Genomic DNA, 13452 nt, shown 5'->3' on the forward strand with positions numbered 1-13452 from the left:
CTGGTTGATCATCCTTATTTCTCTCCCCATCCCCCACCCCTCACTCTGAAGCTCCAGAGCATCTGTTGTTGGGGAAACAGGGATCCTTCCTCCCCTCCAGGACCTCATAGAGAAGATAGGCAGCCAGAATGGGGCTGGACAGCAGAGCTGTAGGGTTGAGCTCCTGTCTGGAAACAGAGGAATTGTGCTTGTTTCTGATTAGCTGCTTTTGGCAACCCTCCTGGAAAAAATAGCTTAAAAGTCAGAAAGCTTTAAAACAAATGTCTCAGACAGGAGGGGGATGGGGAAGAGAAGGAGGCAGAAAGCAAGAAGAGAGAAGTCTAAGATCAGGAGGGGGGGAAAGGGGGACGGCTGGAAAAGGAAATAAAGCAGAGAAGGGCTCTGTTTTGTCCCGTTGTTTTGAATGAATAGATTGGTACCAGTTCCAGAACCCTTGAAGCTAGATTCGAATCTCAGACCTGATCTTAATCTCTAGGATTTTAAACCATTAACTTTAAAATTATAACACCAATAAGCAACTCATTGTGCTATATCATGAGACATCCTGCTTGGCTTTGGTGAAACAAGATAGTTGAACCTATCTCATTGAGGTTTATAAACCAAGCTTTATAGCTTAAACTCAGCTAACTGTTGTTCATGACATGAAACATGCTTAAGTAAAGTAGCTTAGTGTTCTATATGAATTGTTCACAGCTGTTAAATTGTAGCACAATCCATGCTTACTCAAGAGTAACCTTAGTGGACCTGTCCAGTGGCAAAAAAATATATTGGATAAAGATAAAGAGTTGGCTAGAATAGATAGCATCACAGCCAATAGATCTGAAACCAAAATTATTCTTATTAAGGATAATATTGGGGAAATATAATAAAAGATTCACATATTTAATCATACACATATGCCAGAATCACAAATGCACAAAATTGGAAAAATGAAAGTATACCCATAGATGAGAAAGTAATAAAAAAAAAATAGAATGTGCCAAATTGGACAGGCTAACAATGGAACTTAAGGACAAAGAGGAAACAGAATACTGCTCAACATGGGATGTATTGTATAAATGGTTAAATAACAGGTGCAGAGATTAGTACTTAATAATGAAAGAAGATTAACAAAATAGAAATAAATACAGATATTTTGAAATCTGTAAAAATATACAATGTAAGCAATACCACTATCGGACTGTACGTGAATATAATGTAAAGTGTATAGAATGATAATAGCATATTATGGTATGAAAATAATAGTTATAAATATGATGTACAACACTATGTAGTCAAAAGAGACTATATTGTATGACTATGAGAATAATAGTTATAACCAGGATGTATACCATGATGCTTTTTTTAAAAAAGAACTTGATATAACCAGTCCACTGATGTTGCAAAATTGGAAATGTGATGAATAATAACGAAAAATGTACATTAAAATTTTACTTTAAAAAAAAGAGTAAGTCAATTCCAAGGGCATACTCATATGAACAGAGCTATGTTTCATACTTGTATATACATTGGATCATAAAGTAATCAGACAGTTCACTCAATGTACAAAATCAGAAAACAAATAAATAAATCTGGACAGGTTTTGCAATTGTGCTGCTAAGCTTATAGGTTTTTAGATATTCAACTGATCTTGCTAAGAGTGTTATGCATACTTGAATTTACTTTTGAATGCAGAGGAGAGCTATGTTAAAAAACTTAATGGATTTATCTGCAAATAGAATTTGCAGTATCCTTTTTAAGCTGAGCAAGGCTGTACATTCCTCCTCTAGTTGATGCCATTAAATTTAGAAAGAGAGAAGCCACCAAAAACATATTTTCTCTTAAACATCTGTAAAATGTCTATAAAAGCCAATATTTTGGTACACATGTACATACTCAACATTAAAATAAAAACCCCTGACCAAATAAATTACAACTGTATCATAACCATCTGCTTATTAAAACAAATCACCCCAGCTGTACAATTTCAAACACAGAAGATGTGTCTATAACCAGGCACTTTCTGTAGGAAAACTGCAAAGCCCATATTTAAATCAGATGTGATGCAGGAAATCTGTGAGCAGCCCCCTTCCCATTTCTGAGACTTAAAAAGCAAGTTTTTAAATCTTGGGGGTGGGATCTGTGAATCTGATTAAAGAAGCAGCTTGATGAAACACAGCATTTTTTTTCCTAGAGTGTTGTATCTGTGCTGTTCTCTTTTCACATGCAGTTTTTTTGATGAGTAGGAATTCAAATCCCCCCTGCCAGCCTGCTCACAGCGTTCTTGATCTGAACATTGTGAAGTTGAGAATTGTGTATGGTTTGGCAGATTGAGCTTTATTTATTTGTCATCCAAATTAAAGAAGATGGTGCTTTTCTTTGTGCCTCTCATTTACTCCAAGGAGGGGAACTGTCTGAATTTCTCATTTATTGCGCTGGCTAGATAGTGATTGGCAATCTTAATAATGATAGTGATACATACATTTTTTTTTTTAAAAAAAGAGTTCTTGCTGACTATAGGGGCTGGTGCTCATCTTTGTTTCAAGAGCATTGAGCCGACGCTGTCAAAAGACATTTCCACAGCTATGCGGCCACCATGACATCATGGAGTGCTGTTATCTTCCCACCGAAGTGGTGCCTATTTATCTACTTACATTGCTATGCTTTCGAACTGCTAGGTTGGCAGGAGCTGGTGCGAGTAATGGGAGCTCACCCCATTGCATGGCACTCTGATCTCAAACCTGGGTGCTGGTTTTTCCAGCCAATAAGTCCAGTGTCTTGACTGTTGAGCCACCACACCGCCTAACATTGTTAAAAAGAAGAGATAAAAATAACTCCACAAATATAGTCTTTGACTTGCAATCATAGTTAAGCCCAAAATTTCTGTTATTGAGTGAAACAGATGTTAAGTGAATTTTGCCCCATTTTAAGACCTTTCTTGGTACAGTTGTTAAGTGAAACACCACAGTTGTTAAGTTAGTAACTTGATTGTTAAGTAAATCTGGCTTTCCCCATTGATGTTGCTTGGCAGAAGGTCGCAAAAGGGGATCACATGACCCTGGGACACTGCAACCATCAATTGCCAAACATCTCAATTTTGATCACACAACCATGGGGATGCTGCAACGGTCATAAGTGGTTGTAAGCTGAAGACCATCTGTAAAGTGCTACAATAAAAGGGTAAAAAAAAATACAACAAAAAGAAATATGATGTGTTATTGTAACAATAAATGGTTTACAATTCTACATATACTTGTCCAATGCAACTATTATTCAGGGTGTACCTTATATGTTTCTGACACATGCAATTGGTAGCCTTGCTAAAGGTGGCTAATTTACCAGGGGTAGGATTCTACAGGTTCACACCTATTCGCTAGAACTGGTTGTTAACATTCTAAGCAGTTCGGAGAACCGGTTGTTAGAAGAAATTACTGGCCTAATCCTGTAAGGAAGGCAGGAAGGAAACATTCTGGTGTTGCTTACAGAAAGTGCCTCTCCATTAACCCTTATTACATTCTTGGCAGGACTAGACTTCCTGTCTCAGGAATGTCTCTGGAGTTTTTTTCCCCTCCTTTGTTGGTAATTTGCTTCTGTGGAGTGACCATTCAAAGTTCCAATGGCACTGAAAAAAGTGACTTATGACCATTTTTCACACTTACGACTGTTGCAGCATCCCCACAGTCATGAGAGGCCAGGCGAGGAGATGTGAGTGATATTGAGTTGGCCACACCCAGCCAATAACATGATCACCAAGCCACATTCACCCAGTCACATGACCACCAAGCCATGCCCACCATCTAAGCCACGGTCACAGAACTGGTTGTTAAAAATTTGAATCCCACCCCTGCTGATTTACTACTAGTGGGGGATGACCAAGTGTTTGAACCCTCCTGCCTTCTGTGTGCTAGAGCCATAACTGGCTGTGTTTGGGAAGTGGTCAACATATTTTAACAGAGGATGAATTCTACATTCTTAAAGAAGGTTTTGGTGGGCTCTTCTTGGATCCAGTTCTTCTTGATAACTGTTGCCCAGTCTCCAAGTTTCTTTTTCTGAGGAATTTTGTTATGTGACTGGTAGAGACTCAGTTGAAGAATATGATGGAAGAAGTGGATTCTCTAGGCCCCATTAATTGGACTTCAGGCATTACCAAAAACCAATAGGGAATTACTTACTTTGATGGATTACCTTTTCAAGATACACCCTCTTGGTCCTTTTAAGAAAGCACCCTTTCTGGACTTATTGGACATCTAGATACCTTTCTATAACACTTATTATGGTATTTTATATTTTATATTATGGTATTATAGATCTCAAACTGTCTACCATGGACCTCACCCCATTCCTAAGAGGTCCTTAAAGGGGGCGTGCATAAGCACACCAGCGTGCCTACCATCCCTGTCTTACTATTCCCATTTATCTGAATTTACTTCCTTTGTTCTTGTTTATGTTCATACTTATACTTGTTATCTTGTACATGATTGACAAACAAACAAACACATAAATAAATAAATAAATTTTGAAGTACTGCCCCTGGGGGTTTGGGAATAGGAGGCATTGTTTTCAATAGTTCCACTCTTTTCTTAATGGATATCTCCAGTCAGGATGAAATTGAGAGGGAATAGTCTTGTGGTCACATCCTCATATGTATTGCAAAGTTTAATCTTCTCCCCCTACTTTTTAACAGAAAGTTACTGGAAGAAACTTTCATCAATAGTTAAGGCTGAGCTATCTGAATGCAAGAAAGAATGTTCCATTACAGGACTTCTGGTTGGGTGCTGTGTCGGTGCGGAGCTGAGGATCGGATCACCACTCTGAAGTATTCTGATTTTTGTTAGTTGGTGGCTTTTTGGAGGGTGTTGGACCCCGGACAGGTAGGCAAAAGAAAGGGGAAGACATGGAGGTCTTGGTGAGGTGCCACGATCCCGGAGACTGGAAGAAGAACCCCCTGAAAACCAATGGCAGAAGAGGGAGATCGTGACAACCATGACGATCGGAACCAGAAACGCAGCAGCCCAGCCGATTAAAAGAAGCAAAAAGAGGGAAACAGCAGGCTGAGTACTGGAAAGGTGTATTTAAAGAAGATTTTCAGAATATTGGTGTATATTGTAAAGGAAGCTCCAAATTGAGTGGTGTGGTGAAACGGCGGAGCTATTGACAGGAGCGCTGACTGAAATAACGGCAGAGACTTATGCTGACTAATGGAATCGTGAAACCTGAGGAGATGAAGGGTGAGTTAATAACATTTGCTTTGTGAGTGGAGGAGTGAAGTATAGAACCTTATTGTCCGTTTATTTGAGAAGTGGGGAAAGAAAGAAAAAGAAGTGAAAGTGATTAAGTGGTATAGGAAAACGAAAGGACAATTAAGAGTGTAAAATTTGGAAATGAACTTTTGACACATTGAAAGATTGGAAGAAAGGCCTGGGGAAAAGAAACTTTAATTTGATAAATGTTAATAGACAATCCTGACAATAAAATAAGAAAGATTTATTTAAGGTTTATACGTGAAACTGTAATTGTGTGGGAATAAAAGAACAAAAGAGTAAAAAGAAAATACACAAATGGAGAAAGTGACTGCGCAACTTGGAATGAGGACTATTTTGAATTAAGAGTTGTTGTAAGACAATTAACAAAAAAACCTCTAGATCTGATTTAATAGATATTGGTAAGATACAAACCTATTTAAGTGACGTTGGTCGAAAACTAATTTGATAGAGGTAAATATATTAGAAATTTGTATACAGAATATTGCTTAGTACTGATTGAACTTTTTGGGTTAATTGAATAATTGTTGGAAAGTGATTCTATAAGCATATGAATTAGATGGTCAAAGAATAATTATATAATATTATTATTTTTATCTTATTGTTCTACTGATAAATTATACCAATCAATTTTTGTTTAAAAGTACTATATAAGAAATTTAGGGGAAAAAAAGAAATTAGACTTACTTACTTTGATTAAATATATATCCTTAAGGAAATAGATAAATTCTTATATTTAAATATATTAATGAGCTGTGTGCTTTAACTATTTACATTAATTACGTGATTATATAGGTCTGGTGTTTTCTGATTAAGCATACCAGTATCTATTTAATCACATTTATAGTGGATTAACTATATATATATATATATATATATATATATATATAGGATTAATATTTAACTCTCTAAATATTAGAATATTCTAATATAAATATTAGAATATTTGACCACTTAAGAAATAGAAATAAGATCTTTCTGGGACTATCTATAATAGAAAACTCTTATTTAACAATATATGCATTAATACTTATACTGTATTTAAAGGAGAAGACAATATAACTCTATGAGAGATAGTTGATGGTGGATTGTGGAGAGAGCTTCTATGAATAGTTAAAATGGCAACAATAACTACAAATGTAAATTTAGGGAAGAAACCTACAACAGTGACATCTTCACCTCTGATGAGATCGATTGACACAATGTTACTGGTGGAAAAGACAAGTTCCGCCCAAAGTTTGCAGGCAGTACAGTCAACACTTACTATGATGCAGGAAATGATGGTAAAAACCCATGAACTGATAACAAGGAATCACGAAGACATGAAATGAGAAATGAGAATGAAATAGGAGGAGTGAAGAACAAGATACAAAATTTGGATAGTAAAATCAGCAAGATGCAGGAGACAATGACAAAAAACGAACAAAAATTAAACATAGTAGAGGCAAGAACTGAAGTGGTGGAAAAGAGATTAGAGGAATTGGAACAAAATTGGAAAGTCTTATATTGTGAACTTCGGATTCCGTGGTGCATATGGAATTACAAAAAGCATCATTTTCTTTGAGATTCCAGAATGTTGTTGAAGATAAAAAGGAAGATCTACGTGAAATAATGGCAAATTTGATAGCAACAGCCCTACAGAAAGACAAACAGGAAATCGAGAATGACATCGATGAGGTCTACAGAGTATATACCCATTACACCCAAAGACACAGATTACCCCAAGAAATCCACATCAGATTCGCGAGAAAGATGATACGAAACATGTTATATGGCAAGACCAGAGACGAGCCACTGATATATAAAGATCATGAAGTGGTAACACTGAAGCAAATAACTAAGAGAGTTAGGGAGCAAAAAAGGGGCTACCAGTTTTTGTCATCTCAGTTAATTAAAAATGGTATATCGTTCAGATGGCTCACTCCAGAAGGGCTCCTAGTAATATGGCAGGATAAAATATATAAAATTGATACAATAGAGAAAGAGCATCAATTTTGCGAACAATATCTGCGACCTGAGGAAGAATGTGAAAGTGGAGAAGATTTAAATACAAGAAGTCAGGAAGAACAACTATCTGAAGAGAAAGAATTTGCACCACAGTCAGAATCTCAGAAACTTAGAGAAGATGAGAACAACAGACCAAGTACAAGAGAACCCAGAACAAGGAAAGAAACAAAGAACTCTCTACACAGACACTAATACGAACAGAGAAATCACCTTATTTTCAGTTAATATCAATGGTTTAAACTCAACATTAAAAAGAAAACAGGCATTTGAAAAACTTAAAAAACAAAATGCAGACATAACTTGTATACAAAAAGTACACATCATAGATAAACAGGCAGACCTCCTAAAGGATACCAATTTGGGAAAAATGTATTGGGCTCTTTCAAATCAAAGAAAAAGGGGTATCATAGCATATATAAAAGATTGGCTGCAACACAAACAAGTATATAAGGATGATGAAGGGAGAATGTTATTTATAGAAATAATATTAAACCAGAAAAAGATTTTGTTAGTTACAGTATATGCCCCAAATGTAAATCAAAAAGAATTCTATAATAAGCTCTATCACAAGATAGTAGAAACTGAATATACAAGTGTATGTATTGTAGGAGACTTAAATGCTGTTTCAGACAAGGACAGACTATAAAAGCTCCAAAAAAAATAAAAAATAAAATAAAAGGAGACTACTCCCATCTTCTTTTAATGACATGGTGAGGGAATTAAATTTGAAGGATGTGTGGAGAGAATTATATCCAACTAAAAAGCAATATACTTTCTTTTCCAATTCCCATCACTCTTGGTCTAGAAATAGATCAGATTTGGATGGACCCAGGCTTAATGGAAAACATTGAATATATAGAGATTTTGCCAAATGTATGGGCTGATCATAACCCTATTCAAATTAAGTGGAAAGGAAAGAGAATGATTGGAAGATGGTCATTTAATAATAGTATACTAAAAGATAACAAATGTATTGAAATGGTGAGAAAATAATTGAAAGTATTTCTTGAAATAAATAAGAGAGAGCATACATCCCTTCAAAATCTCTGAGATACAACAAAAGCTTATGTGAGAGGTTTAACTATTCGCTATAGTATTAAAAAGAATAAAGAAAAAAAGGCAACAACAAAATGTGTGGAGAGAGAAACTTAATGATTTAGAAGTAAGTAGACAAATTGATCCGGATAATCAAAACACTAGTAAAGAAAGAGATTTGGTAAAACGTAAGATAAATTTAAGTATGCAGGAAGACCTGGCCTGAAAAGTTAAATTAATAAAACAAAATTATTTTGAAAATGCAAATAAACCAGGGAGATGGTTAGTCCATAAAATAAAAAAAGAACCAGGAAAAAGAATGATTGTTGCTCTCCAAGACCAAGAAGAGAAAGTATGTACTCAGGTTAAGGAGAAGAAAGATATTGCCAAGGACTGTTTTTTACAAATCTATACAATCAAGAAGTACCAGAAGAACTTATTAATCAATATTTGAAGGAAAAATTTTTACTGGAAATTATGGATGAAGAAATTATGGATGTATTTTAAATAATAAAATATCCATAGAAGAAATTAGAAAGGCAATTGGAGCCCAAAAACTAAATAAAACCCTGGGCCCGGATGGAATTCCATTGAATTCTATAAGGAATTTCAAGAGTTATTGGAGGAGTTAATGACAGACTTATACAATGAAGCCTTGGATAGTGCTAATATACCAAAGTCATGGACCGAAGCATATATAACACTTATTCACAAAGAGCAATCAGACCCACAAAAAATTCAAAATTATAGGTCAATATCACTTTTAAATGTAGATTACAAGATTTTGGCCACAATATTGGCGGAAAGATTAAAGAAAATATTAAATAGGATTATTCATACTGACCAGAATGGGTTTCTGCCAAATAGACAAATGAAGACAAATACAAGAATAATTATGGATGTTTTAGAATTCTATGAAGTACACACAACTAAAACAATGGCACTGATGTTTTTAGACGCTCAGAAGGCTTTTGACAATTTGAATTGGAATTTTCTTAGAAAACAACTGACATGCATGAAATTTGGTGAATTTTTTAAAACCAAATTGTTCTTTAACTTTTTTGTAATGCATTTGTATCTGCGCATAGGGCCACCATGCTATCTCTTTTCCATGAATTTGTATTTGATTCCTATTCTTTAACTCTTCGGTTTGATGTAATAGATCTTTATATCTTACAATATTATCAAAATCTACAACGTTTGGTTGTGTAACTGCCTCCATTATAGATAACCATAGTGGGACCTTACAGTAATGTACTTCTTTATCTTTTCCCAAATAGTTAATAACACACTCCTTATATAATGCCTTTGAAAGTACAAGTGGTGTTTACTCTTTCCATCCCACATAAATGCGTGCCATCCAAAATGGAGATCAAAGCCCTCTAATGTTAAGTTCCTTTTATTTATAAAATTAACCCAGTCTCTAAGACAGGTTGCTATCTCAGCATAGTAGTATATTTTGAAATCTTTGAAACCAAAGCCTCCTTTCTTTCTATCATCCTGTAATAATTTATATTTTATTCTGGGTTTTTTCCCCTGCCATATAAATTTGGATATATATTTATTTAGTTCCTCAAAAAAGCTTTTTTCCAACTTGACTGGCCCTGTCTGAAATAAGAACAACAATTTTGGCAAAATATTCATTTTTACTATTGCAATACAGCCTAATAGAGATATTTGTAATTTAGCCCAAGTTGATTTGTAAAATATATAAATATCTATTTATTATAAGGATTATAAATTAAAAGAAGAAACAGGGAGTTTATGATAATTTGGGCAAAAAATGTGGGTCACAGTATTGAATTAGACAAGTGGGAACATATCTGGAAAATAAATTACAAACTATGTCAACCTCATGCAAAGAGAATTTCTTAAAAATGGTGTATCGTTGGCACTTGCCACCCCCGAGACTGGCTAAGATGTTCCCAAACCTCACTCCAAACTGTTGGAAGTGCAATTGCGTCTAGGGAACATACCTCCATATGTGGTGGACATGTCCATATGCTCAGAAGTTTTGGAAAAATATCAACAATTGGATTCTAAATATAACTAAACAAGAAGTAAAACTTGAACCTGAAACCTTTTTCCTGATAGACTCAAAAATAGAAAATTTTGAGTTTTGTATGATAGACTCAAAAATAGAAAAAAAATCAATATTTAATCTTGCACATTATAGCGACATCCAGAATAAGTTATGCTCAAAATTGGAAACTGTCTATTGTCCCTTCAGAGGAGATTGTCATTAAAAAAATTCACGAGTGTGCAGAAATGGACAGCTTAACCAAATTACTAAAAAACAACAAAGATAGTGAGTACTACAAAGTTTGGAACTGTTGGTAGGAATGGTTAAAGAAAAAGCAACATTTGACAACTAAATAAGTTATGAAACTATGAAGGACGTGCATTTAATCATAAAGTATTCTGTGAAATTAAAACATTAAAAGAATGAGGAAGGTATTGTAACAAGGTAGATCATGTCAATGTTATGGGGTAAAAGAAAAAAAAGAAAAGAAAAATGTAACCAATGTTCAATATCTGCTGCAAAATGTATATATGTATATATATTTGTTTTCTGAGGTTCTCGCGGGTATTTGTATGTGGATCTTTGGTTATTCAGGTTTTCTCCTGCATAAGATTGGAAGTATCTAGGCAACGTTTCGATGAAGTCTCATTCATCATCTTCAAGCTTGTGTCTTCGGCTCTGAAGACAGAAGCCTGAAGATGATGAATGAGACTTCATCAAACATTGCCTAGATACTTCCAATCTTACACGGAGAAACCCGAATAACCAAAGATCCATATATATATTTGTTTATATATTTGCTTGTTTCTTTTTAAATGTTTTAAATATATGAAACTTAAATAAACTTTATTTTAAATAAAAAAAAGAAAGAATGTTCCATTGCCACTCCAAGCCCAGCAATCTTGTTTTGATATCCAAGGTTGTCCTGATATCCCGGACAAAACCTGTTGAACTGAACTCAAGCAAAGCCAAGTTTCTATTTGTCTATTGTTGTACTGTATTGCCTCTGGTATTGTTCCTTAAAGGGGGAAATCCACCCTGAGGGTACAGATCTACCACTTAGGATTCCTAGATTCATGGCTATTGCTGGATGCACAAGTGGAAGCCATGGCCAGGAGGGATTTTGACTGACTAATGTGCCAGCTGCAACCCTATTATAACCGGGGGAAAACTTGCAACAGTGACGCATGCCATTATCACCACACCTCTGGATTACTGCAGCATCTCTACATGGGGCTGTTTTGAAGAATACCTGAAAACTGCTGTTGCCTAGAATGGGCTAATTTGTGGCTAATCCTTGCCAACATGAATATATTACATCCGGATTTCAGGCGCTGTATTGGCTGCTGATAGATTTTGGGGGCACAATTCAAAATGCTTATTGTAATCTATAATGCCCATTATGGATGTATTTAGGTAACTGTAGGACAAACCTCTGAAACTACAACATTTTTGAAGGTCTCTTCCTAAAAAAAGAAACTGGCCATGATGCACACCTGTGAAGCCAGAGAACAGGAAATGCTGCTTTTTGATAATGGTTCCTGTATTGCCTCACCTTGAAAGCTGGATTAACAGCCTCAATAGTAGTCTTCCAGAAGACAGTTAAAACCCATTTGTTCTGGATAGTATCTTAGAACACAGTGATTTGTTTATAGAATACAGAATAACAGAGATGGAAGGTGTTCTATATTAGCATACTCCAAACCCTGAATCCTGATTGGTCCACACGGACTGCAACCTGATTGGACAACTAAATGGCCGTGATTGGCGCACTAAGAATCAACCGCGATTGGCCGAGCCGATCGCGGGAGATTCAAAGCCCTGTCATTGGCCACCGAGCCGCAAGCAGTTCCTATATGAAGGGCTGCCGCGGATCGCAGGTCTTGTACAAAACTGTATACTGAATAAAGAGCTGAATGTTCACTTTTGGTCTCACGTCTCTGTGGGGACCGATCTACCCGATCTAACAGAAGGGACCCTGGAGGTCTTCTAATTCCTTATTCAAAAAGGAGATCCTATACTATTATCTGTATGTGGATTTCTTGCATAATGTACTTTATTTTCATATTTACATTGGAGCATTTTAATTATTTGTACCGCGAGGCCTTATAATTGTTAGACATCGAGACCTTTGAGAAATTTTCACAACATACAGTCTATCCCATCAGTCCATGCAAAGGAGAACAATACACCTACATAGATCTTGAAGTTGATTAGCAAAGCCTGTAGGCTCCCAGGATCAACAGTTCTATCCTTCCTTGGCTCTTTGTATCTTGTGGAGCTCTTTTGGACTCTGTGCTAAATGCTGGAGTCCTTCCTTCCTTCCTGCCAAAAAAAAAAAGCCTGTGCTAATTTATCCGTTGTATACTTGGGGGATTTGAAATGATTCTCAAGTGAAACACAGATCAACCTCATTTCCTAAAACAAATTCTATGAGGCAACAAAGATCGTCCTTCTGTTGTGAAATCTGAGGTATTTCTCATCCATTTTCTCCTACAAGATCCGCCTATGAGTTCTAGCAAAGCCAGATAACTTTCTTCCACACTCAAAATGCAGTGTTATAGAGAGAGGCTTAAAAATAAAACTAGTTTTTAAAAAATCTAGGTTAGGTTGGGGTTTTTTTTTTGGTTTTTTTTTTTAGTGAGGTGGCAAAACCTGATCCAGAATTCAGGCTGGAGGGCTGGAGCCATGGATAGGTTATTTTTCAGGAGGAGTGGAGTCTAGGGAGGAGAAGAAAGAGACATGCTGAAAAATCTCTTCTCCTCCCCTTGCCACCCTTTCCAGCTATATAATGTGCTGTGTTGGCAGATCCAGAAATGGAAAGCAAATGTGAGTTTGGCGAGATGACAACAAGTGAGGATCAAATTCAGTCATTCCACTGACAGAGTCACAAAATGAGAAAGAAGTAAAGGCTCAGAAACAATGCCGAGAAACCCTCCAAAGCCCTGATTTGCTTTTCCTTATAATACTTACCATAAAAAGGTGATCCGTGGCTTGACATCACAGAAGACCAGTTTTCTGAAAGCCATAAACTACAATACTAATACAGGTAGCCCTTGGCTCATGACCACAATGGAACCCAGAATTTCTGTTGTTAAATAAGACATCTGTTAAGTGAGTTTTGCCCCACTTTACGACCTTCCTTGC

Source organism: Pseudonaja textilis, chromosome Z, assembly GCF_049901715.1.
Source record: "Pseudonaja textilis isolate UNSWEBS1 chromosome Z, rPseTex1.2, whole genome shotgun sequence".
Taxonomy (NCBI): Eukaryota; Metazoa; Chordata; class Lepidosauria; order Squamata; family Elapidae; genus Pseudonaja; species Pseudonaja textilis.